General features: G+C 39.9%; 1 protein-coding gene across 2 annotated transcripts in view; it reads left to right on the top strand.

The window, feature by feature from the left end:
• The window catches only part of SYT9 (synaptotagmin 9), a 176064-nt gene that overhangs the window by 93767 nt on the left and 56838 nt on the right, over positions 1-25459 (top strand). The gene's annotated exons all lie outside the window — the stretch shown is intronic.

Here is a 25459-nt window from a genome sequence, read left to right as displayed (position 1 = left end):
TGAAAAAGGCAATTTGCTCTTTCCTGCCACCAAACTCCTAACTCTGAGCTTCCCAACTGGCAAGGTGCAGGACACAGGTGTGCCACAGACAGGTGTGTGCTGAGGAACTGATTTTTCCCCTTGGCTTTCTGGGAGGCCAGGTGGGCTCCCCTTGCCTCCAGCCTTACCTCCCTTCCTAGCTGGTTTTCCCCAGTGTGCACTGTGGAGAGAGCTTTCTATGTTTGCCACCATATAAAATATTAGGGAGGTGCTGTGTTAGAGTTCTACCTTTTTTTTAATTGAAGTATAGTCAGTTTACAATGTTGTGTCAATTTCTGGTGTACAGCATAATGTTTCAGTCATACATATACATATATTTGTTTTCATATTCTTTTTCATTATAGATAACTAGAAGATATTGAATATAGTTCCCTGTGCTATAGAGAAGAAACTTGTTTATTGTTTATATAAGTAGATAATACCTGCAAATCTCCCCAGTTTATCCCTTCCCACTCCCTTTCCCTTCTTGTTTGTTTTTTGGGGAAGTAATTTGGTTTATTTATTTATTTATTTATTTATTTATCTATTTATTTTTAATGGAGGTACTGGGGATTGAACCCAGGACCTCATGCTAAGCACACACTCTACCACTTCCCCCTTATATTGTCTAGTATTAAATCATTCTTGAATGCTGGTGATAAACCCTACTTTGTTATGGTGTTGTTACTTTTTATATGTTGTTTTATTTTGCTTTCTTTTGATTTCTTTAGCAGTTTTGCAGCTGTGTTCCTAAAGCCAGTTGGCCTAAAATTTTCTTGTCTTGTATTCTCCATGTTTAGTTATATCAAGGTTATACTAGCTTCATAAAACAAATGAGAGAAAATTCCTTTAAAAAAATCTACTTTCTAGAATAATTGGTATAAAATAGAGAATATTTGGTTCTTTGAAGAGTTGGTAGAGTTTACCTGTCAAATTATCTGTTTTAGAGGGCTTTTTGAGGCAGGTTTTAAATAATTTATTTGATTTAATGGTTACAATTTTTTCAAGTTATCTATTCTTGATGTGAACATTGGTAATTATATTTTTCTACATAATCCTCTATTTTAAGTTTTAAAATTTTTTGGCATAATATTGGTTATGATATTCTCTAACATTTCTGGAAGTTTCTAATATAGGCATAATTACGGCTTCTTTGTCTTTATAACTTTGTTTATTTGTGCTTTCTCTCCTCGATCACTTTGTCAGGGGTTTAATTAATGTGTTAAAGCCTTTCAGAGAATCAGCTTTTGTATTGTTAATACTTTTGTCTTTATTCCTGATATTTCCCCCCTTTTCTTCTTTTTCTGTTTGTTTTTGTTTTGGGGTGTGGTTAGCCTGTTACGCTTTTTCTAACTTTTTGATGTAATGTTTTGTTGCATCCTATGAGTCATTCAGTTCTAAGTAGCTTCTCGTTCCCATTATAATCCCTGTTTTGACTAGTGAATTATTTAGAAGTATGCTTTTCAATTTCCAAATTTGTGAGCTTGTTTGGCTTTTTATCATTGATTTATAATCTTACTGCATTTTGCCCAGAGAACATGATCTGAAGACTATCATTGTTTTGGATTTACTGAGACTTCTTTTGCAGCCTTATATATGGCCAGCTTTTATAACTGTTCCATGGTTCCTTAATAAGAACATGTTTTCAGCTTCTGGTTTCCAATTCTTCATGTGAGGAGCTTGGACCTGCCACTCCATCCTAACAAACAAGTAAAAAGCTGAGCAGATGGAAAAATCACCATTTCTTTTAGACTCTCAAAGAGACTTGAGGACACAGAGCAAACCCCCAAGAGTGGAGAGACCTACAGGTGAATACAGAGAGCAGCAGCTCCCTGGAGCAGAGACTCATGAGTGGAAACCCTCACTCGAACCAGTGCCAGGGCAGGGAAACCTGATGAGTTGCTGGAGGCGTGGGGTAGACAACGCAGAGGATTACAGACTCCCGGAAGCCCAGTCATAGTGGAGCCCCACAGTTTTGTGAGACTTACCTCAGCAGCTCAACCAGGTTTCTACAGTAAACACAGAGAAAAGTCCTCTCCTGCTTCCAGCAGGCGGAGCGGGGAAGAACCACTCTGAAATGCACCAGAGCACTCTGTTCTTAACAAGGGCTGCCTGTAGGAGAGACTATTTAATCAGAGCCTAACCTGATGTAGCGCTGGTCAGCTTTAGCTATCTTCTCCCACCTAAAGAGGGGAGAAAAAACTTTAGAAATCATGTGTGAAGTTCACAGTCCAGAGGCACAGGCGCCCTAGAAGACTGAGACCTAATTAAGGGACTGTAGGACACTTCCCCTCCACCACAGCTCACCACCACATGACTGAAGCTCTGTTTACAGCAGTTCCTCTTACCTAGTGCATCATGCCCAGCCATCAAGAAAAAAAAAATTGGAAGGCATACTAAAAGGCAAAAAAACACAATTTGAGGAGACGGAGCAAGCCTGAGACCCAGACATGGCGGGGATGTTGGAGTTACCAGATCAGGAATTTAAAACAACAGTGATTAACACTCTGTGGGCTCTGTGGATAAGACAGTAGGCAAGCACAGACAGGCCGTGTCTGCTGAGTAGAGCTCTGGGGCGCCAGCCAGGTAGAAGTGGGTTGAGGAGTCAGTGGGAGATAAGAAATTGGAGTTGTCTTGCTTCAACAACCCTATGGAGAAGCTTGGCCAGTCAAGGAAGTAGCTGGAGAAGACCATGTTTTCAAGGGAGATGTTTCTTTAAAAAATAAGAGAAAATGTTTAAACACCAATAAGTAGAATCCATTGGAGAAGATAATCCACTCAGTTTCTGAGAGGCCTCCCTGGGGTGGAATATTCACCCCACTGCTAGGATGCAGGAGCGGGATAAAGACAGACATTTGTAAGGATGTCCAACCAGCAAGTTATGGTAGCTCCTGTTTCCTCCAGGAAGTAAGAAGCAAACTTACTTGCTGATACTGACATAAGGGTAAAGGTCAGAGGTTTGAGGAAGAACAGGAGGCCTGGTTGGCCAGTATAGAATAGCTGTGTTTTGTTGAATTTCTAGTGTCAGGGGCATATATCATTTCTTTTTTTGCTTTTTAATTGAAGTATAGTCAGTTACAATGTGTCGATTTCTGGTGTGCAGCATAATGTTTCAGTCATACATACACATACATGTATTTGTTTTCATATTCTTTTCCATTATAGGTTATTACAAGATGTTGAATATAGTTCCCTGTGCTGTATTATTTCTAATAATCACAACCTAGTCAGTCCTGCTACCCTCACTCTACAGAGTGGAAACAAGTGTTAAATAATTTGCCCAAACTCATACAGCAGTGGCTGGCAGAGCTGGGACTGAACCGCAGATCTGTTTGACTTTAAACTGACACTTTAATCTGAAACATTAAAAGAGTGTGGCAAAGACGCAAATGCTCTCCTCCAGTTTTTCACTGGCTTGTTGGAAGTTCTCTGTCGTCCCTTCACTGGCTTCTCCACTGTTCATCGGATATTTAAGGTCCTCTGTGACCCACTTGAAAACTCTAACCTGCATGAGCAGAGTGAGTTGTCTTTGGTGGTTACATTTATTTCTGTTAAATGTAAGGCATCACTAAGACTAAAATAGAATTTGGGGTCAGATTCCTTCATGGCTGGGGAACTCTGCAGCTGTGACAGATGGATGAGGGAGCGAATGCTAGAGGGAGAAAGAAGAGAAAAAAGAATCTGTCCTAAACTGAACCTTCAGTCCAGTGAAGACTGGCCTCCCAGAACAGGTTTTCTGGATTGCTGGGCGTCTCTTGTTTTGTGTCCTGGGGTGATTGAATGAATGTGTTCTTCCAGCATCCAGGGTCTCCCGCCCTCAGGCTGGTCTCACCCTTATCCTACCCTCACCCCCGTGGGCAGTGAAACCCATAACCTTTCAGTTCCCAATGAAATGGAAAACTATGATAATGGAGTTTAAGTGTTTATGTCTTCATCACAGTGAAGAGGCAAAAAAAAGAAGAAGAAATAACTTAGAAACCCTCAAGATGAGGATGAGAGAATGGAAACAGATGACTTGTCAGGAAAATAGACACTCCAGCCTAAAAAGGACATCTTTTATTCTCCTCTGAATTTATTCAGAAAAGCACGTTTCGTATTTTTTCTCAGCCAAGAGTGAAAAAATTTTTTTTACATTTCTGTTTTCCCATCTTTGCAAACCTAAAAATATTTTTGAAACTTTCTAAAGTGTGCTGTGTTACGGTAATGTTGGCATGATGTTTAATGGTAGGTTGTATTTTTGGGGAGGGAGGGTAATTAGGTTTATATGTATATTATTTAATTTTTTTAATTTGCATACTTTTTTATTGAAGTATAGTCAGTTTACAATGTTGTGCCAATTTCTGGTGTACAGCATAATGTTTCGGTCATACATATACATATATTCCTTTTCATATTCTTTTTCATTATAGGTTAATATGTGATACTGACTAGAGTTCCCTGTGCTGTACAGTACAAACTTGTTGTTTATCTATTTTATGTATAGTAGTTAGTATTTGCAACTCTTGAACTCCCAATTTATCCCTTCCCACCCCCTTCACGCCCTGGTAACCACAAGTTTGTTCTTTATGTCTGTGAATATTTCTGTTTTGTAAATATTTGTGGGTTTTTTTTCGATTCCACGTATAAGCTATATTGTATGGTAGTTTTCTTTCTCTTTCTGGCTTCACTTAGAATGACAATCTCCAGGTCCATCCATGTTGCTCAAATGGCATTATTTTATTTTTTATGGCTGAGTAGTATTCCATTGTATATATATACCACATCTTCTTTATCCAGTCATCTGCCAATGGACATTTAGGTTTTTTCCCTGTCTTAGCTATTGTAAATAGTGCTGCTGTGAACATTGGGGTGCATATGTCTTTTAGAATTAGAGTTTTCTCTGTTTAAAAAAATGTTAAATTTTGTGTGGAAACACAAAAGTCCCTGAATAGCTGAAACAGTCTTAAAAAAGAAGAACAGAGCTGGAGGAATCATGCTCCCTGACTTCAGATTATACTACAAAGCTACAGTAATCAAAACAATATGGCACTAGTACAAAAACAGACACAGATCAATGGAACAGGATAGAAAGTCCAGAAGTAAACCCACGCACTTATGGTCAATTAATCTACAACAAAAGAGGCAAGAATACCCAATGGAGAAAAGACAATCTCTCAATAAGTGGTGCTGGGAAAACTGGACAACTAACTACCTGTAAAAGAATGAAATTAGAACATTCTCTAACACCATATACAAATATAAACTCAAAATAGATTAAAGACCTAAATGTAAGACCAGATACTTTAAAACTCTTAAATGAAAACATAGGCAGAACACTCTTGGACGTAAATCGCAGCAATGTTTTTTTTCCAACCAACTCCTAAAGTAATGGAAATAAAAGTAAAAATAAACAAATGGGGCAAAATTAAACTTGAATGCTTTTGCACAGCTAAGAATACCATCAACAAAATGAAAAAACCTACAGAATGGGAGAAAATATTTGCAAATGATGCGACCGACAAGGGACTAATTTCCAAAATAAACAAACAGCTCATACAATTATTAGAGAAATGCAAATCAAAACTACAATGAGGTTTCACCTCACACCAGTCAAAATGGCCATCATTTAAAGTCTACAAATAATAAATACTGCAGAGGGAGTGGAGAAAAAGGAATCCTCCCTCTTCACTGTTGGTGGGAATGTAAGTTGGTGCAGCCACTATGGAGGACAGTATGGAGGCTCCTTAAAAACTAAAAATAGACTTAGCATATGATCCAGCAGTCCCACTCCTGGGCATATATCCAGAGAAAAATATAATTCAAAAAGACATATTTATTTTTTTAGTGGAGGTATTGGGACCTAAGACCTCGTGCCTGCTAAGCACATGCTATTCCACTAAGCTATACCCTCCCCCACTGTAGGTTGCATTTTCTTTAAGCTTCTGAGCAGACTGGATTGGAACTCCACAGAGTAAGGGGGCCCTCGCTCACCTTGGCTCACCCCAAACTCTAGCACCTTGTTTCATGCCTGCTGTCTTGTGCGTGACAACTTTTTTTTCAATAAGTGAATGAATGAGCTCATTAAACTTTCCTTGCAGAGTATTCTTTCTCACCAGTACTCATTGCCTTCTGGTTCTCATTGCTTTCTCTTTACTGACATTTTCAGGGTAACCTCTCATCTGTGTTAATTTTTGCTTTTTCTAGTTGTTAGAATTATTGCTTTAGTTAGTGTAGATTTCACAGATTTTTTTCTGTTACCATGAGGTTGTTTTCTAATCTAACAGGCAAAATGTGGCCTATGATTTGCATTTCTTACAATATTAGTGAAGATGAACATATTTTTATATATGTATTGACCATTTGTTTTTCTTCTTTTGTGACTTGTCTCTTTCTTTTACTGATTTTTATGTTGGGGTTTTCTTTTGTTTTTTCTTAGTAATTTTTAAGATCTCTTTGAGATAAAAGGTGTCAGCCCTTGTTTGCTTTTTGAGATTGTTGCATGTGTATGTCTTCACATACGTCATGTTCTTCCATTTAAAGTTCTGCGTTTAGAATGATGCTTAGAAAGTCCCTTCCACCTCCACCCTCTCTTGAGATGACAGAAACCATCTACATTAACAGCAACATTAATAGGACTCATACCTGCTGAGAACGTAACTATTTGCCAGACTGTATTCTAAGAACTTTGTGTATGCTAGCTTCACTCGTCACAAAAACCTCGTGAGGCATGTGATCTTGTAACTCATTTCACAAGTGAAGAAACTGAGACACAAAAAGCTGAAATTACTTGCTCAAGGTCATGTAGTGAGTGGCAGAGACTGGAATCCAATCCAGATAATCCGAACCCAGAGGCCACCGTCTAAACTGTAATCTCTACATTAAAACTTGAATCCATTTGGAATGAATTTGGTGTACATATATGCCAGTGATCTTAACTAATTTTTTCCCAAATAATCATTTATCCCATCCTCATCTGAATAAACCAACACTTCCTAAACCACCAATATTGTTATGTAACAAATGCTCGTATTTTTAACTTTTGTGCAGTCTGCACATTTGAACCTTATACAGTGACATCCCTAAACCATCTTTTATGACCCGAATTTGACATTTGATGCATCAGCTGGTAAAGCTCTTGAAAACTGTTTTGAGTAGGATTGCCGAAACAAATCAGTCTCAGCAGTATTTTCACCTTCATTTGATTAGTGGTATTTATATTATTGTTTAAAAATTGTATCTCATCTTGCTCTTATTTTGAAGCCAGACACAATAGAACACATATTGTATGATTCCATTAATATGGAATGTCCAGAAAAGGCAAATCTGTAGAGATTCAAAGTAGATTAGTGCTTGGGGGTGGGAATGGTGAGTGATCATAAATAGGGATGAGGTTTCTTTTTAGGGTGATGGAAATGCCCTAAAATTAGATGATGATGATGGTTGTAAAATTCTGAAAATGTACTAAAATTCATTCAATTTTGCACTCAAAACAGGTATATTTTATGTGATGAGAATTATGTCTCAGCAAAGCAATTTTTAAAAAAAGCAAAAACCTATACCCAGCTCAAACACACACACACACACACACACACAGAAGACAGGAAATTCAAAAATGCTAATGTTAATCATAAGGTATAAGCCTCAAAAAATGTAATAACGTTGGGATAAATATGGAAATAATTAGAATTCGAAAGCAATTCACTGTTATCCTCAAACAGATGCTCTCTTATACTTAGCCTGTTGATTCTGGGACCTACCGTGAATGGAAGAAAATGTTGGGAACATATTGTTAAAAATTGCACTACCAAAGTAATATGTGATTAGGGTTTTAATAGAATTTTTAGTTCTTAGAAGTTAGAAACTCTTTTATAATATCTAAGTATGTTTTTCTTTTTGTGCATTTGTATTCTGTATGTTTTTATGAGATAATTATGTACTAAAAGTAGGGAACTACCAATTTTTTGTACTTTTATTTTTTTATTCATCTTCAGTTTTCTAGTAGCAATATTCTGATATTACAGTTGGAGCCTCTTAATAATACATTTTAGTGTCTAGTAAGATAAATCTGCCATCTCATTTTTATAAATGGTAAAAAGATTGATTGTTTACATCCATTTAATCTTGCAAGTAAACCTTTGTATCATTTAGGAATGATGTTTAAAAGTGAGTTGTGACATTGCTCTGGGATTTACTTATATTTATATACAATTTTGGTATGAATGAACATCTTCACAATATTAAATCTTCCCATCTGGGAACATAAGACTACCTCTATGTACTCCAGCCTTTTAAAAAAAGTCAATTAATAACATTTTGTAAAATGTCTTTATCTAGGTTCATTATGCTTCTTTTTAAGACTTCCTGAGTACTGTTGAAACTAGGATATTTTTCATTCTTAAAATCTGTTTTACTCACTGGTATATATAGAAAAGACTTTTAAAATTATGGTATTTACATTTGATAAAATGCAGAGATCTTAAGTGCTCAACTCAGTTTGATGAGTTTTGACATTTGTGTTCACCATGTAATCACCATCCAAAACAAGGTGTGGAACATTTCCATCATCCCAGAAAGTTTCACCGTATTTCATCATGTTTCATCATGCCCTTTTCCAGTAAACCCCTCCACCCTACTAACAGCAGCCAGTTTCTGACTTCTCTTACCATGAGTTCCTGGTCTTGTACGTTATACCTGTGTGTGTGTGTGTGTGTGTGTGTGTGTGTGTGTGTGTGTGTGTAGGGGGTGGCATCCTTTTGCTCAGCGTAATGTTTTGATATTGAGCAATGTTGTGGAGCATATCAGTAGTTCTTTTTTTTTTTTAACTGAGTAATATTACACTGTGTAAGTACACCAGAATTTGTTTATCCATTTTTCTGCTTTTGGACATTTGGGTTGTTTCTAGTTTGGATTTTTTTTCTTTGCTTTTGGTTTTGGCTAATATGAATACAGCTGTTATGAACATTCTTATGCAAGTCTGTGTGTGGACATATGTTTTTATTTCTCTTGGGTAAATACCTAGGAGTAAAGTTCCTTGGTCATAGGGTAGATATATATTTATAAGAAGTGGGAATACTTTTTCAAAGTGATTGTACTATTTTGCCTTCCCAGTAGCACTGCCTGTGAGTTCCAGTGGCTTCATACCACTGCCAGTGTTTAGCATCATCATCTTTCTATTTTAGCTATTCTAGGGTTGGCATTTCATTGTGGTTTTCATTTTTGACTCCTGATGCCGAGTATTTTTTCTTGCATTTTACTTATCTTCTTCTATAAAATTTATGTTTTAGCTTTTGCCCATTTCTACTGGATTCTTTTGAATTGTGATTTGTAAGAGTTCTTTATTTTTACATACTTATTAGACACCTGTTTCATTAGTTTCAGTAGTTGTTCATTTGTTTATCTTTGATTTCCAACTGAGCAATTATATCTTCTGTTAAGGGTCATATTTTTCCTCCTTTTTTGTGATAACTTTACCTTTTCTATATCTCCTTATTTTATGGCCTTGGCTAGAACTTCCCAAATGGAGAATAATAGGAGTGATAGCAGAAATTCTTGTCCTGGTCTTGAATTTAATGATAGTGCTGTTAGTGTTACATTATTTTATTAGGAATAGATGTTGAATTTTATCTGATGTCTTTTCTGTTGACATATTTGTAAGATTTTTCTTCTTTAATCCACTAGTGTGATTTACTAATTTTGGAACATCCATGCATCTTGGAATAAACCCTACTTGATCAAAGTGTGTTATTAACACTGGTAGATTTTAATGTATTACATAGGATTTTCTTCAACTATATTCATACAAGAATTGGCCTATAGTTTTTGATTGTTATTGTTTTGATGGTGATCCTTGCTTCTTTTGTGCATCTTGCCAGGTACTGTTTTCAGGGTTGTACTAAACTCAGTAGAGGAGTTACTATAATTTTCTCCTCTGGAGTACATTTTCCAGTAAATCAGTTACATGTGTTACCTTTCCTTCCCATTCCCCTATCCATTTCCCCCTTGAGTGAGTTCCTTCATCTCACACCTCCCCTTCCCTTGTTGTTACTGGCCAGTGCTGAGCTCCAGAGGACCCCACGCCCCCTGCTCACCTGCTCTCAGTCCCACTGCTGCAGGTATATACAGGGTATGTCGGCGTCCTTGGCTGCCCTGAGTTTTGAGGTCTGCATTTCATTCTACAGTGAATTCCCATGTAATAAGTCAGAGCGCATTTCATGAGAACATCTGGGGCCGCAGTAAGGGCAGCCCACCCTGACCTGAGCCGTGAAGCGGGCTGAGCTGTACGAAATCGCTGACAGCCCTGCAGTCTGGCCTGTAGAAGAGGCAGCTTCACAGAGTTCAACCTTATGCTTGGACTCTTTCCTTCCAGACATCTGGAAGCACCTGGAGGCTGGGACGCCTTTTTCTCTCTTGGAAGCTCTGGAGAGAAGATACCTACATCAGGTGTGATTGGGGCCCTTGGCGCCGGGGACAGGCTTCCTGCTGGACATTTTTAATGTTCTGTTTACATTTCTCTTGACTGTCCTAGAGGATTTTGCTTTGATATCCCAGAATATTCAGTTAGCCCCTCTTGTGAACCTTCCTGAACAAAAGGAACACCCGCATGTGTTACAGGACGTGACTGGACGAGCAGAGGAGTGTCTACAGTAGAAGCGACGGCTACTGCAGTCACCAATCAAAGTACCGCATGATTAAGGAGACCTTAGAAAGTCCAAGACAATCTTCAAAAATTAGCGAAAAACAAAGGACGCTTGAACAGCATAGGTAGCGGGTTTATTCACCATGGTCTCCTGCTCGGTTATGCTGATCCTCCTGTGCCTCCCTCCTCAGTCTGTTCTCTACACCAAAGCTAGACTGATCCCTTTAACTTTTAGGTTGATTCTTGTTATTTTTTTGCCCCCAGTCCTCTGATTCCCCGTTTCATCACGATTAAAGCCAAAGTCCTTCAGGATTTAGACCGCTCCCCCCCATTATCTCTGACCTCATCTGCCACTAATGTCCCCAACATTGTCTCTACTCCAGCTACACTGAAGCCTCCTTTCTGATGTCCCAACACATTCCTGCCTCCACACCATTTTCTCTGCCTGATCCACTTCCCCCAGGTAACCATGTGCCTTGCTTCCTCCCTTCCTTTAGGTCGTCTTTAAATGTCATCATCTCTGAGGTCTCTCCAATCCTCCAATTCAAAATTGCGTTTCCTTCCATCACCTCATATCTCCCAGTAGTCTGGAGGGACGTTTTTTACCACTTAACATACAATATAGTGTACTTAATTTGTTTATTGTCTGAGTTCTAGAATGTGAACTACAGTAGAAACTCTATTACAGCAAGGATTCCTACCCTTTTTTCTCCCTTATATTCCAGGACCTCATATAGTGCTGGTTACATGGTAGGTGTTCAGCAAATACTTGTTGAATAAGTGAGTGCGTATATTTAAAAGGAAGACTTTTTTTTTTTTTTTGGAGACATGCCTCCCGCATGGCTGCCTTTGTTCTCATCCTAGGTGAATGAGAACTATACCTTTGCTGAGAGAAGAGAGAAATACTACAGAGCAGAAAGTCGTTACTCGGGAGTCAGGGAGCTAGTCCGATGATCAAGGCACCCTCCATGCCCAGGTTTGTCACCTAAACCATCCCAGCACTGGAAGGGCCTTAGGCCGTTACCAAGAAACAGACTCTCTGTAGCACTTGACTTACTCTTCCTAGAAATTCCTGAGAATCTCAAATGGAGCACCGGGTAGAGAACACTAGCCCCTCTGAGAAGTCCTGGGAGTTGGAGTGGGAGATTGGTTCTCACCTTCTAGCCGGGTTGTTTGACATATTCTAAGAATCGCCACCTTCGAATGAAGACTTAGGGCCAGAGAAAGAAAGCACGTGGAGGTAGAAAGACTCAGTTTTGACACTGGGGAACTTCGTGACAGCGGACAAGTTTTTCGGCCTCTCTGATAATATCTGACCACTTCCTGTAGCAGTGCGGGCCATACCATTTAAGAAGGATAGCTCATTTGTCTTATTTCCTGTATAATTCTCTCCATAGGTTAGGATATTCCCGTAGCATCTGTGCTTCTCCTTTATCTGGCTTATAGATCAGAATGTAAGAGTGTCTTCAGAGGTAGGTTGAGCTGATGGAGAGGAGTCCTTGCTCTGTGTCCTCCCTGATCAATCTATCTTTCCCTTCCTGGAGAGGCTACAGCTATTCATTCATTGATGCTTTGCATAATAATTACGGACCTACCTCGTGCCGGGCACTGCTCTAAGTGGAGTGGGAGCAACACAGATAATGAGTTAACGCATATATTTCTGACACTGCTAAATGCTCTACGTGTATTTTTAGTTCGTTTAATTTTTGAGAGAAAGAGGAGGAGACTTACTACTGTCTTTATTGGAAGAGCATCTGAGCTGCCCCCTGATTACACCTACACTACCCTTCATTGCAGTAAAATCTCTTATTTCCCTAAAGAGTATTAGAGAATTTTAGTGGCCATGGAGGGAAACGGTCTAATGCTTGTGTGTGGAAGAAAGGCAGATCCTCTTTTGCTAAAGCCCCATTTGCCCTAGTTCTCAGATAGGATTCAGCCAAGGTAGCTCTCTTTTTTTCTTTCCCCTCTAGCTGCAAAGGCAAAAGTTCCAGGTGACAAAAGGTGTGAGAAGGTCAGCCCTGAGGGTGGAAAGATTGTGTGGCAGGGGAAAGATCTGGAGGCTTGTAGCTTCCAGTTCAGCAACTCCAGCCTTCCTGAAGTCTTCACCACACAAAAAAGAAGAATGTGGTCACCTTCCCCTTTGCCATCTCCTAAGATTCTCTTGGGCTATGTGAGGGCTCCCCGCTTGGGGGCGCTGTAGGCTCAGTAGTCAAGCTGCTGGCTTGGGACATGGCTCCATCACTGGCTGTGTGACCTTGGGAAGGTTACTTAACCTCTCTGAGCCAAGGTTCTCTCCTGTAAAATGGCCAAGGCCCCAAATAAAAGTGCCAATAGAAAGAAAATAGAGCTCTTGCCTTTAGCATCTCACAGTCTAAAACAGTCTAAAACAAATATCTCCTATTTCATGCGGTACTAGAAATATGGAGAAAGGGCTGCCAGTGCAGAGAACACAGGGCTGGAGAAACATTAAGGTTGCACCAAAGGCATAATTTGTAAGCCGAGTCTTCTAAGACCACCCCCCTCCAAAAACAAACAAACCAAAAACATTTTGCCAGCAGAGAAGTGAGCAGAGTTGTTCAGGAAGAAGAAACAGCACACAAAGGAGCGAGAGGTAGAGTGTGTGCAGGGAGCGAAGAACAGTTCAGACTGACTGGACAACTGGGCAGGTTAGGTAGAAGAAATAACAGGACGATGGTTGGAAAAGTTGGCTGATAGGATATGCTAAGAGGGTCACATTTGAACCTAAGAGCATCTGGGATCTTTTGAAGGATTTAAGCAAGGAAATGAAATGACCAGATCTGTGTTTAAGCAAGGAAGGATGGGAGGATGAATTGAAAGAGGTAGAATTACCGTCAAGTAATCTTTCAGAGAACACCGGAAAGGGAATAGAGAGGAAGAGTTGTAATCAAGACGCATTTTGGAGGTCAGCTGAAATGACTTGGTGCCATGTACCAAGCTCTAGGAATGGTAACAGCAATGGAGGAACAGTTCATGCGGACAGAAGAGAGGTGGGGTGCCTAGTGCTTGTCTCCGATAGAAGGTTAAAAACACGCAGTGTCCTGTGGTTCTCTGTGAAGCAGGTCTCTATCCATGGGTTCAAATCCTGATCCTTAGACTCCTGCTCCAACTCCACTCCGCCAACCAAACCTTCCTGTTTACATAAATCAGTGACCCAGGATGTGTTTACAAAACGTGCTCAATTGCCCCTGGCAAAACCCACCCACCGTCAAGTCTGCCAAACTTGCTCCCCGGGGAAGGCAAGGCTCAGGGATTCCCGAGAGACTGAGACCCGGAGCAGAGACAAACCCTGGAAGACACAGCTCTTATCTTGGGAGAGAGACCCCTCTACCACCAGTCAGGGACAGAAGAGCCAGCCCACAACTGGGGAAGAGCCAGGGGGCTGCCCTGGCCCCGCTCTGGTCCTGGACCGGCAGGAGCCCACTATCTGCCCTCTGGCCACCGAGCTCCAGCAGGTGCTGGTGTCCTGCATTTCTCCTTATGATTATTCATTCCACTGAGCACGTTGGTTTAATTCACTGACTGCCCTGCTTCTTTCTCTGTAGAGGGTATCTTTCCTAAAGAATCTCATCTTCCCATCTCCCCTAAACTGTGTGAATTCTTAGTTTGGATGAAAATGTTCAGGATGACAAGGTTGCTTAGAATGCCCAAGCTTCTAAGGATGCTCTCATATTCCCAAATGGTACTTTTTTCTTTAAAGCAGAACAAATTTTCATCTCCAGTTACTTTTTTTTCTATTAAGAATTGATGGATCTATAAAATGTCTTTTCAGAATAGATTGTTTTACCTTCCAATTAAATATGAAAGCCTTCTCTGTAGCCCTTTAACTTTTGAAATCTGCTGTCTTTGTTTTCACCGAGGACAGTCTGACTAGACATGCTCCCGGGGAAAGTAGGAACATTAAAAAAAAAAAAATGTGTGAATCTCGAAGAATCTACTAGGGCAGCATGTTGAGAAAAAATTAAGTCTCAGAAAGGCTCCAGTACCCTAAATCTTTGTGCTAGATGCACCCAGACTGGAGCTCACCTCCTCTTTTCCACGTCTCCTTTTAAGGTATACGTGTTCCTAAGATGTTTAAACATTAAACATTGTTTATCAGTCAGCAGTCCCCACTGCTTTCTGACCTCCCAGTCTCCAGACCTTCTCCCCAGATAGAAGCATACGCTCCACCCAGTCCTAGCTCCTTAATCACAGTTCTGACGACACAATTGTCATGCTCCAAAACTTGATTGTCTCCTCTTGCCCACCAGTTAAAGTCTGAGATCAGGGAACTAACTGTAGGATGTCAGGGCTGGGAGAGGCTTTACATTTTTCAACCGCTTCCTGATATTCCATTCCTCTCTAAAGCAGAGAAACCAGCTGGACAGACAGGGAATTTACCCTCTTCAGAGACAAACAGATGAGTTTTGGATTGTGATAGAGAAGAATATTCTAAATCTTCCCATGGTTTCCCCTTGTTGCTCTTGGTTCTAAACCTTAGAATGATTAAAAACAAGCTTAGACCCTCTTCTGCGTGACCCCACTTCAAATATGTGCTGGCAAGAGTCTTGTCTTTCTTCAGTGTTTCCCTTAAAGCTTAATGGCTCTTCATTGCTCTTCGTGTAATCCTGACCCTCTCCCACGGTGGTTGCTCTTCTCACCTTCTGATGATTATGTCTCTCTAAAATGGAGATACCCAGAACAGAACTAAAGTTTTGAGTGTGTTGTGGCTAGTGTATAACCTCCCTAGACTATACCTCTATTGGTACAGCCTAAAGCCAAATTAGTTTCTGGTAGGTATGTCACATTTTGACTCAAAGTAAGATTAAATCAGAAAGCCTTTTATTTTCACGTGGACTGGGTTGCATCTGCTTCAGAGGTTGTGCCATTGACTTTTTAGGCACTCAAATAATTTGTCTTGACAAACTCACATGGTTAGGCTTTGGCCATCTCACCTACCTTTTGGGATTTTTATGGATCTCGATACCTATTGTGTCATGCTCAAATTCTGTGTCTTTTCTAAGATATTGATAAAATGACAGAAATGGATAATACCCAAGTTATTGAATCATAATCAGCACCCTTTACGTATGGTTGTCCAACTGGATATGAACTCACCATGTTTTACTGTCATTTAGCCTAAATTTATCCAGATTGTCTACAAGGAGATCAGGAAAGAGCTTACCAGATGCTGTGCCAAGGTCCACATTTACTGAGCCTACAAGAGTGCCCTGATCTATGAGTCAAATAACCCAAATCCAGAAAGGAAGTGCTGTTAGTCTCATATCCCGTTTTAAATGACCCCATGAAGACTCAACGATGTCTTTAAAGGCCTTTGGAACCACACTTTTTAAATAATCAATCCTGATACTATGCCTGAAATGAGCACCAGGCTCAGCTCTTTGATCATGGGTCCATAGTTTTCCTCTCTGCCTGTTAGGGACCTGACCTCAGCCTGTGATGAAGGTCATCCTAGGCAGTCAGTTTCTGTGGGGCACTTGCCAGACACCAATCTTTGCCTTTCCCCTCTAGTGCTGAGAAAAGCTGAGTGCTGACCAAGCCCTCAGTGAGACGTGGTTGGCTAAGTATGTCCCAGAATTGTATGTCTGCCAAAGGCACCACTCCTTCCCTGGGTGTGTTGGGTAGTGTTTTGAAATATAAAAGACTCAAATCACAGCAGGGGAAAACCAGCCATCCTCATGTCATTCAAGACAAGCCAAAGCCACTTCTTTTTTACCAGAAGGCAAAGAGTTGCTCAGATTGAGCAATTATCATTCTTATTATCATTAAATTCTTCATCTTTGTGTTATTATCATCAATCCCATCTGCCAGTGAGGCTCTAGGGTACCGCCAGCTTCCTGTGTGGTGGAGATGTGTGGGAGCTCTCCAGCCACAAGATCATACTCTTAGAAGCCTCTGAGGGGAAGCCTCACTTGTGTGGCAAGGTCAGGAACTGCAGTGTCCCCTCACAGGTGGAACCAGTCCTCTGAGTACTCAGTTGTGCACCTGTCCAGACTGGGAATCCCAGGCTCAGTCATGTTGCCTTGTAAGCATGAGGATATATAAGCAGGCAGCAGAGGCTTCCCTCCAACTTAAGCAGCTGTGAGCCATGAGCATCATATGATATGAGCCTATCGTAGCAGCCGTCCTGCCTCATGGACTCACTTGTCCTTTTGCCTTTGCAGTTCTGCAGTAGTCATGTGAGAGGGGTGATGGTACCTTGGAATAGGGTAGCAGCCTAAAGAAGGAGAAAGTTGGACAGACTCTAGCTATTTTTGGAGGGAGAAATAACATGACTTGCAGATGTGGGAGGGTGAGAGAAGAGGAGGAATATAATCTGATGACTGCCAGTTTGGGGGAGCTTCTGGGAAGATGTTTTTACCAAATTGAGATGAAGAAGATTTGGGCAGGAGGATTGGGGGCAGGAGATGGAACTAAATCAACTCCATTTTTGAAATATTCAGATTGAGATGCCTATTAGACAGTTAACAAGACGTCTAAAGAAAGCATTTGGATGTATGAGTTTGTAATGCAGGGGAGACACTTGGATGGAGATATAAATGTTGGCTTCATCTATATATAAGAGGCATTTCAAACCAGGGAACCAGATAAGATCAGATGAGATAGAGATGTGAATGATTTTGGCCAACCGTTAAGTGCTTTGCACATACGTGATGTTACTCTGCTATGTATTCCCAGCTGAACAGAGTCAGTACTTTCTAGGGCCAGTCCTATGGCATTAGACCTAGAATCATTTGAGGGAGTGATTCAGGAAAGGAAAAGGAGTGGGCTCCTTGCAAATCCTCTCCCAGTGCCCTATGAGGGCTACTGGGTTCCCTTGTACCCCAGCACCAGCTCAGAGAGTTTCATCCTGTGCAATTAATCATGTTAATATCTATAAATAAAGTGCAACCAACAGTTATTTTAACAGTGCATGCTAATTATTGGTAGGATCTGTCACTGAAAAGAAGGTGTTTTGCCAATTTTGTCATGTCTGGGGCAAGTATTAGGCATACAGTTTCTGAAAAAACTGAATGATCAAATCATTAAGAGCTTCCGTGTTGCAGGTGGGCCAGCTTTGGGCCATCAGTGTGACTGTTACAGTGAGAATAATGACATTTGAGAATAATGTTGTAACAAGGAGTTCCTCTCCCCTTGGTAAATAATGATTTCTTGCTGCTGTATCTTGAAAGCATTTTTGTTTTTGAAAGAGACTCTGTAAGAACAGGATTTCTCAGTGAGTCAGTAGTGCTGAGGAGTATCAGGGTGCGTGGTGACCAGATGTCCCATAGCATGGTGGCTTGACCCAAAATCTCCAGGCATCTAGGCTCCTGGGGCTGCAGCGGATATCCAAGAACCCTTGCACCTCCTCTTCATTTGTGCATCAATCCAAGAAATATTGAATCAGCTACTCCTAAGTGTCAGCCACTGGGAGAGGTGGGTAAGTGGGACTTCCCCTGGGAGAATACACAGCGAGAGTAAGGAACATGTAATCAAATAAATGACAATCTAATAATTGTCAGCTCATATTCAGTATTTACTCCAGATGCAGGTTTTCTCATATAATCTTTTTAACAATCCTGTACTTTAGATATTAATTCCAGTTTCCAGATGAGGAAACTGAGAACAGAGAACTGAGAAACTATGTAGCTTATCTAGGGTTGCCAACTGACGAGGCGCTAAGACGAACTCAGCTTCATTTAGTGCTACGCCTCAAAATTTCCAAGCTTTGGGGCTTTTAAATACCGAGTCCTCTTCATGTTTATACCCCCAGCCTCATTTCCCACTCTTTAGAAGCAAATCCTTACAGCTGCTTTACCTGTCTATTTCAAAATATAACTCCGTATTTTTTAAATGCTCTATTTTCTTTGTTTTTAGTTTTTGATTTCTGTTGAATTTTATTATGGAAGATGAGGATGTAGCTCATAAGGACACCACACCAGCACATATACTCTTCCCTCCTCCATCTTCTCAAAATGGTAATGTCATAAATTTGTGAAGATAGTTTATGTCATGTCTGTATCATTATTATGTAAACTTAGTTTATAGCTGAACCGCATGCTGTGATTACATTCTCTTTGCACTACCCCGCCCCCAGGAGTTGGTCACTTGTATCTCTAGCCTGGCTCTTCCTCCTAATCTCCATACTCATATCTAATTGCTACCATGTCCCCATTTGGGTCTCACACAGAATGTGTGCAAAACCGAGGTCTTGATCTCTCCCATAGCCCAGTGCCTTCTCCCTCTCCTTTTACAGATAAGGGTTAAGGGCATTTCTGCCTTTTCATTAGCTCAGGCCAAAAATACTGGAATCATCCTAGACAACTCTCTTTCTTACCATGTAATCTATTAGAAAATCCTGTTGTTTCATCCTCGGAACGTGATGACACCTCATCACCTCCATTGCTTTCCCTGGACCGAGCCACATCACCTCTCAGCAGCTTCACTGCGGTCATCTCCTAACTGACGGCCCTGCTGCTGCCCTCGTCCCCTCAGACTATTCTCAACACAGCAGCCTGAGTGATCCTGTTAAAATACAAGTCATATTGTGCTACTTGTCTGCTTCAGTCCTTCTAATGACTTCCATTCCCTCTCAGAGCATAAGCAGAATTCTTCTGATAACCTACATGATCAGGTCCCTCACAACCTCTCTGACCTCCTCATTTTTACCCTCTTCCTTTCTTACTGTCTCCTTTCTTTCCCTTCCTCAGACTCAGCAGGTCCACTCCCACTTCAGGGTATCTGCACTTGCTCCTGGGTCTGTGTAGGATCCCCTCAGCTGGCTGTAATCCTAGCTTTCTCACCTCATTTCTCCAAGTCTTCACTCAACAGGCACTCTCCTGTAAAGCCTTTTCTAGTTCAAGACTACTTAATCCCTCTTCTCTACTTTTTCCTTCTCTGTATTATATATGTGTTGTATGTATACTTACGTGTGTATATATATATGTGTGTATGTATATTAATTTGCTCATTGTCTAGCATCACACACAAGAACTATAAGCCTCATGATGGCAAAGGACTGTCGCCTGTTTGATTCACTGATGGATTCCCAGCACCCAGAAGAGTGCCTGGCAATTTATTGCATTCCATGAATGTTTGTTGAATGAAGAACGAACGAATGAATTATCTTGGTTTCATTTGCCCCGTGTGGGTGTGTGTGTTCATGTACCTGTCACTAATTTGTTGCAAACTCTGTCACACATTTAAGTCTCTTAATAAATGCATCAGGTTTTATTTCTTTTTGGAGAGGACAGCGTTGTAGGGCCTAGAGCAGGGAGTAGGTGGAGAGGCTGATGAAGAGAACATAAGATACATAAGACCAATATCCATACATGCGTGAGTTGGTTTCTGAGCTCTCTATACCAGTCCATGGGTTTATTTGCCCTGCACAAATGCTACAGTTGTCCAGCAGCATTCTAATAAGTTTTCCTATCCTGTTGAGTAAGATTTCCCAATTTGTTCTTCAAGAGAATCTTGACTGTTCTTGGCACTTTGCATGTCCAAATTAAACTTAGAATCAGTTTGTCAAATTGTAAGCTGTTTGAAATTACATTTAGCCTGTAGCTCAGTTTGGAAACTATCTGTATGATATTGAGTTCTTCCAATCTATGAACATGGTCTATCTCTTCATTTATTTAGACCTTTCTTAACCTTACTCAATAATCCTTTATCATTTTTTCTGTAATGAAATAGTAGATATTTTGGATAAATTTATTCTAAGGTTTTGTTGTTTTCTGATGCTTTTTTTTTTTTTAATGGAGAACTGTAGACTGAACCCAGGACCTCGTGCATGCTAAGCACATGCTCTACCGCTGAGCTGTACCCTCCCCCAGCTGATGCTATTTTAAGTGAAGGTTTTTTCCTGTTTTATTTTTCATTCTTTAAATTTTATTTTCATTACATAAGTACATCATGTAACTTGTTCCATATTAGTATATATAGAGAATGTCTTCTTTTCAACCTTTACTAAATATTGCAGTGTATGCGTGTAACAGTTTCCTTGACCATTCAATTATTGACGGACTATTTTTAGTAAGATTTTAATCTTATTTAAGAATATTTTTAGATTTATAGAACAGTTGCAAAGATAGTACCAGAAGGGTATACCACTCACCCAGTTTTAATTTTCTTTAATGTTATTTTCTTGCATCGTCATGGTCTGTTTGTCAGAACTAAGAACCCAGATTGTACATTCTACTCTTGACCTCCAGATATTATTCAGATTTCACTTGTTTTTCTATTAATGTCCTTTTTCTACTCTAGCATCCAATCCATATGCTGCACTGCAGTAATTGTCATGTCTCCTTACTTACTATCTTTTTGATCTTTCCATGTTTTTCATGAACTTCACAGTTTTGAAAAGTACTGGTCAGGTATTCCATAACCATCCTTCAATTTTGAACTTTCTTATATTTTTATGACTGAATTGGGCTTATAAACTTTTGGGAGGAAGAGCACAGTGGTGAAGCACCCTACTCTTCACATCAAGTCAGAGTCCCCACATGACATCACTGGTGACATTAAACTTGATCACTTGGTCATGGACCTCTGTGCCAGATTTCTTCACTGAAAGTTACATTTCCCTTTTGCTATTTTATTCTGTGCAGTCAAGCCACTAACTGCAGACCACCCTCAAAGGAAAGTAGGTGAATATTTAGGTTTTGAAATTTCTTCAATAAGAATAAATTTAACAGACTTTTAAAGGTTTACCAACAGTTAGCATTTATCAAAATGATTAGTAAATAATTTTTACATCCTTCTTTGTATTATATATTGGGTGGGTAAGCGGCAGGAGAAATCTCCATGCTGGCCACAGGTGTTCTTACATTGAAATTGTGCTTTAAAATTCAAAAATCCATCAATTAATAAAATTAAGCACTTTCTTCATGACAGAATATATTTAAACATACCTCAGGAAACCGATTTCCATGTTTTCAAATACACTTGTTAAACACTTTAACTGATAAACTTTGCAACCTCTTTGGTAAGTTAAAAATAAAAGTCCTTCATTTTTCACAGAACTAGAATAAATCATAATAAAATTTATATGGAATCACAAAAAACCCAGAATTGCCAAAGCACCACTAAAGAAAAAGAAAGAGGCTGGAGGAATAACCCCCACCCCCAGACTTCAGACAATACCACAGAGCCACAGCAATCAAAACAGCATGGTATTGGTACAAAAACAGACACATAGATCAATGGAACAAAACAGAGAGCCCAGAAATGAATCCACAAACTCCCAGTCAACCAATCTTCGACAAAGGAGACAAGAACACACAACGGAATAAAGGCAGTCTCTTCAGCAAATGGTGTTGGGAAAACTGGACAGCTGCATGCAAATCAATGAAGCCAGAACACTCCCCTACACCCCACACAAAAATACTCAAAATGGATCAAAGACTCAAACATAAGACAAGACACAACAAACCTCCTAGAAGAAAACACAGGCAAAACATCATCTCACACAAATTTTAGCAATGTTCTTCTAGGACAGTCTACCCAAGCACTAGAAACAAAAGCAAAAACAAACACGTGGGACCTAATTAAATTCACAAGCTTTTGCACAGCAAAGGAAACCATAGCAAAACAAAATGACAACCTAGGGAATGGGAGAAAATATTTGCAAAAGATGAAACCAACAAGGGCTTGATCTGCAAAATGTATAAACAGCTCATATGACTTAATAAAAAAACAAACAACCCAATCTGCAAATGAGCAGAAGACCCAAACAAACAATTCTCCAGTGAAGACGTACAAATGACCAATAGGCACATGAAAAAGTGCTCAACACCACCAACCATCAGAGAAATGCAAATCAAAACCACAACGAGGCACCACCTCACACCAGCCAGAATGGCCACAATCCAAAAGTCCACAAATGACAAACGCTGGAGAGGCTGTGGAGAAAAGGGAACCGTCCCACACTGCCAGTGGGAATGCAGCCCGGTGCAGCCACCATGGAAAACAGCATGGAGACTCCTCAAAAGACCGAAAATAGACTCACCATATGACCCAGCAATCCCACCCCTGGGCACACATCCAGAAGGAACCCCAATTCAAAAAGACACCTGCACCCCAATGTTCACAGGAGCACCATTCACAATAGCCAAGACATGGAAACAGCCCAAACATCCACCGACAGATGTCTGGACAAAGAAGTTGCAGTACATCCACACAGTGGAACACCACTCAGCCACAAAAACGACAACATAACGCCATCTGCAGCAACATGGATGTCCCTGGAGAAGGTCATTCCAAGCGAAGTTAAGCTGGTAGAGCTGTGTCCTGGGTCACTGTCTAAGAAGCCTTTCACCAGAGATGTCTGTCAGGACTCAGACTTCAGGGAGTCTATTTCACTTCATGGGGGAACATATTCAAATGGCCTCAGACAGCGGGCTGGGAGCGTCCTCCTCCTGCGGACACACAGGCTGCACAGTCAGGAGCTGCCATGGGGCCACCCGCTCCATCCGGAGCGGTTTTTTCCTGTTTTTTAACTTGTTTTTTCTTGTATATAAAAATGAAATTTATTTTTGTTTACTTATCTCATATCCATCAACCCGTCAATTATCAATAAACATACTTACTAATTCTAATACTTTATCTGTAGGCTCTTCTAGATTTCTTTACACGTTGCATCATCTAACAATAAATGACAGAATGAATTCTTCATGTCAAAACTTTATACATCTTCTTTCTTTTTCAAACCTTATTTCCCCAGCTAGGACCTCAAGTACAGTATAGAACAGAAGTAATGTGTCTTATTCCTGACATTAATTGGGAAGCTTTTCCCATTTCAGTAGTAAGTACACCATTGGTACAGTCTTGTTCTAAGATGCCCTTATCAGATAAGCAAATTCCTCTTCCATATCTGGTTTGTTAAAAACTCTCATCGTAAATAGATGCTTGATTTTACCATATTTTTCTACATTCATTTAGATAATTATATTATTTTTTCCTCCTTATTTTGTTACTATGGACAATTATGGTTTTAAAATTTCATGCATTAAATTAACCCTGTAAACATGAGATAAAACATACATGAGTAATGTATTATCATTTTCATGTTTTTCTGCATTCAGTTTTCTAATATTTTAATTTTTTTAAAAAATCTCAGCTCATGAGTGAAATTGGTCTGCAATTTAGCTTGTTTTTTAATGACTGCCTCAAGATTTTGGTACCCCAAATTTATCTTCAAAAAATAAATTGGGAAGTATTCTCTCTTTTTCTATTCACTGAAAGTGTTTTCATACTATTAGCTTTATTTCCTACATAAAATTTTAATAGAATTCACCAGTGAACCCAACTGAGGCTGAAATTTTATTTCTTTCTCTAGTGAGGTGTTTAATTATGGATTCAATTTCTTTAATGAGCCATAGAAGCTCAGGGTCTTTCATTCTTCTTATATAGATTTTATAAGTTTTGTGTTTTGAAAAATTTGTACATTTTGTCTAATTTTTAAATGAATAACTGAAAAATTGTGCTGAACACTGGAATTTGACACAACATTGTAAAATGATTATAAATCAATAAAAAATGTTAAAAAAAATCTGTGGGTGTAAAGTTGTTTATAAAATCCTTTTATTATCTTTTTAATGTTTTTAGTAAAGATCCCTAGTGGTGTCACACTTCAACCATGACGTGGTTATTTGTGCCTTTTCTCCCCTGCCCCAGTTTTGACAAAAGTTAGCAATTTTTATTAGCTTTCCCAAAGCTAACTTTTGGCTTTGTTGATTTTCTCGAAATATATTTGCTTTTCTATTTCATTAAGTTCTGCTCTTTAATTTATTATTTCCTTCCTTCTACTTTGGGTTTAATTTGTTGTTCTGTTTCCAAGTTCTTGAGACAGATGCTTTGGTCACTGTTAATCTGCCTTATTTTATTCTATGTTATGCATTTAAAGCTAAATTTTTTCCCTTAAGCTGATTTTTAAGCATTCATGTGGGGAAAACCTACAGTTCCCTTCCTGTGTGTTTCTCGTTTACTCTCACACTACTGTCACACTTATGACATATCTGACATCAAACATGTTGAGGTTATTCCCACAGCAAGCAATTCTGCGAGACCAGCTTGGTGTCCTACAATTTAAATTCTGACACTGTCTCCCTGGAGATAAAGGTTAAGGGCTCAGACTCATGAGACTGCCAGCCCCTTAGGATGCCGGTTGCAAGTAGTAGGTCCCCAGTTTACCCACAACTGCTGTTCAACTTGACTGCAAATCAGAGTCTCTTCCCCTTGGGATTTGATTATTTGCTAGAACAGCTCACAGAACTCAGGGAAACACTTACTTTCACCAGCTTATTAAATGTGATGTAATAAGGAATGCAGATGAGCAGCCTGATGAAGAGATACATAGGGTGAGGTCTGGAAGGGTCCTGCGCACAGGAGCTTCTGTTCTCATGGAATCGGGGTGTGTCATCCTCCCGGTGTATGGATGTGTTCACCAACCTGGAAGTTCTTTAGAACCAATGCTATTGATGTTTTATGGGGACTTTGTCATGTAGGCATGATCAGTTATTAACTTCATTTTCAGCCCCTCTCCCCTCTCTGGAGAATGGGGGCTGGAGCTGAAAATGCCAAGCTTCTAATCATGGCTTGGTCTTTTTGGTGACTAGTTCCCATCCAGAAGCCATGAAGGAGCCCACCCACAGTTGCCTCACTGGAACAAAAGATGCTCCTGGTGCTCTTATGTCTTGGGAATTTACAAGGGTTTCAGGAGCTCTGTGTCAGGAACAGGGACAGAGACCAAATATATATGTTTCTTATAATAAATCACAGTATCATAGCATCCTCCATATTTTGAAATCTTTTCATTTTTATCATCCAGTT

This window comes from Camelus bactrianus, chromosome 10 (genome assembly GCF_048773025.1).
Source record: "Camelus bactrianus isolate YW-2024 breed Bactrian camel chromosome 10, ASM4877302v1, whole genome shotgun sequence".
Lineage (NCBI taxonomy): Eukaryota > Metazoa > Chordata > Mammalia > Artiodactyla > Camelidae > Camelus > Camelus bactrianus.
This window is presented reverse-complemented; position numbering and strand designations above follow the sequence as displayed.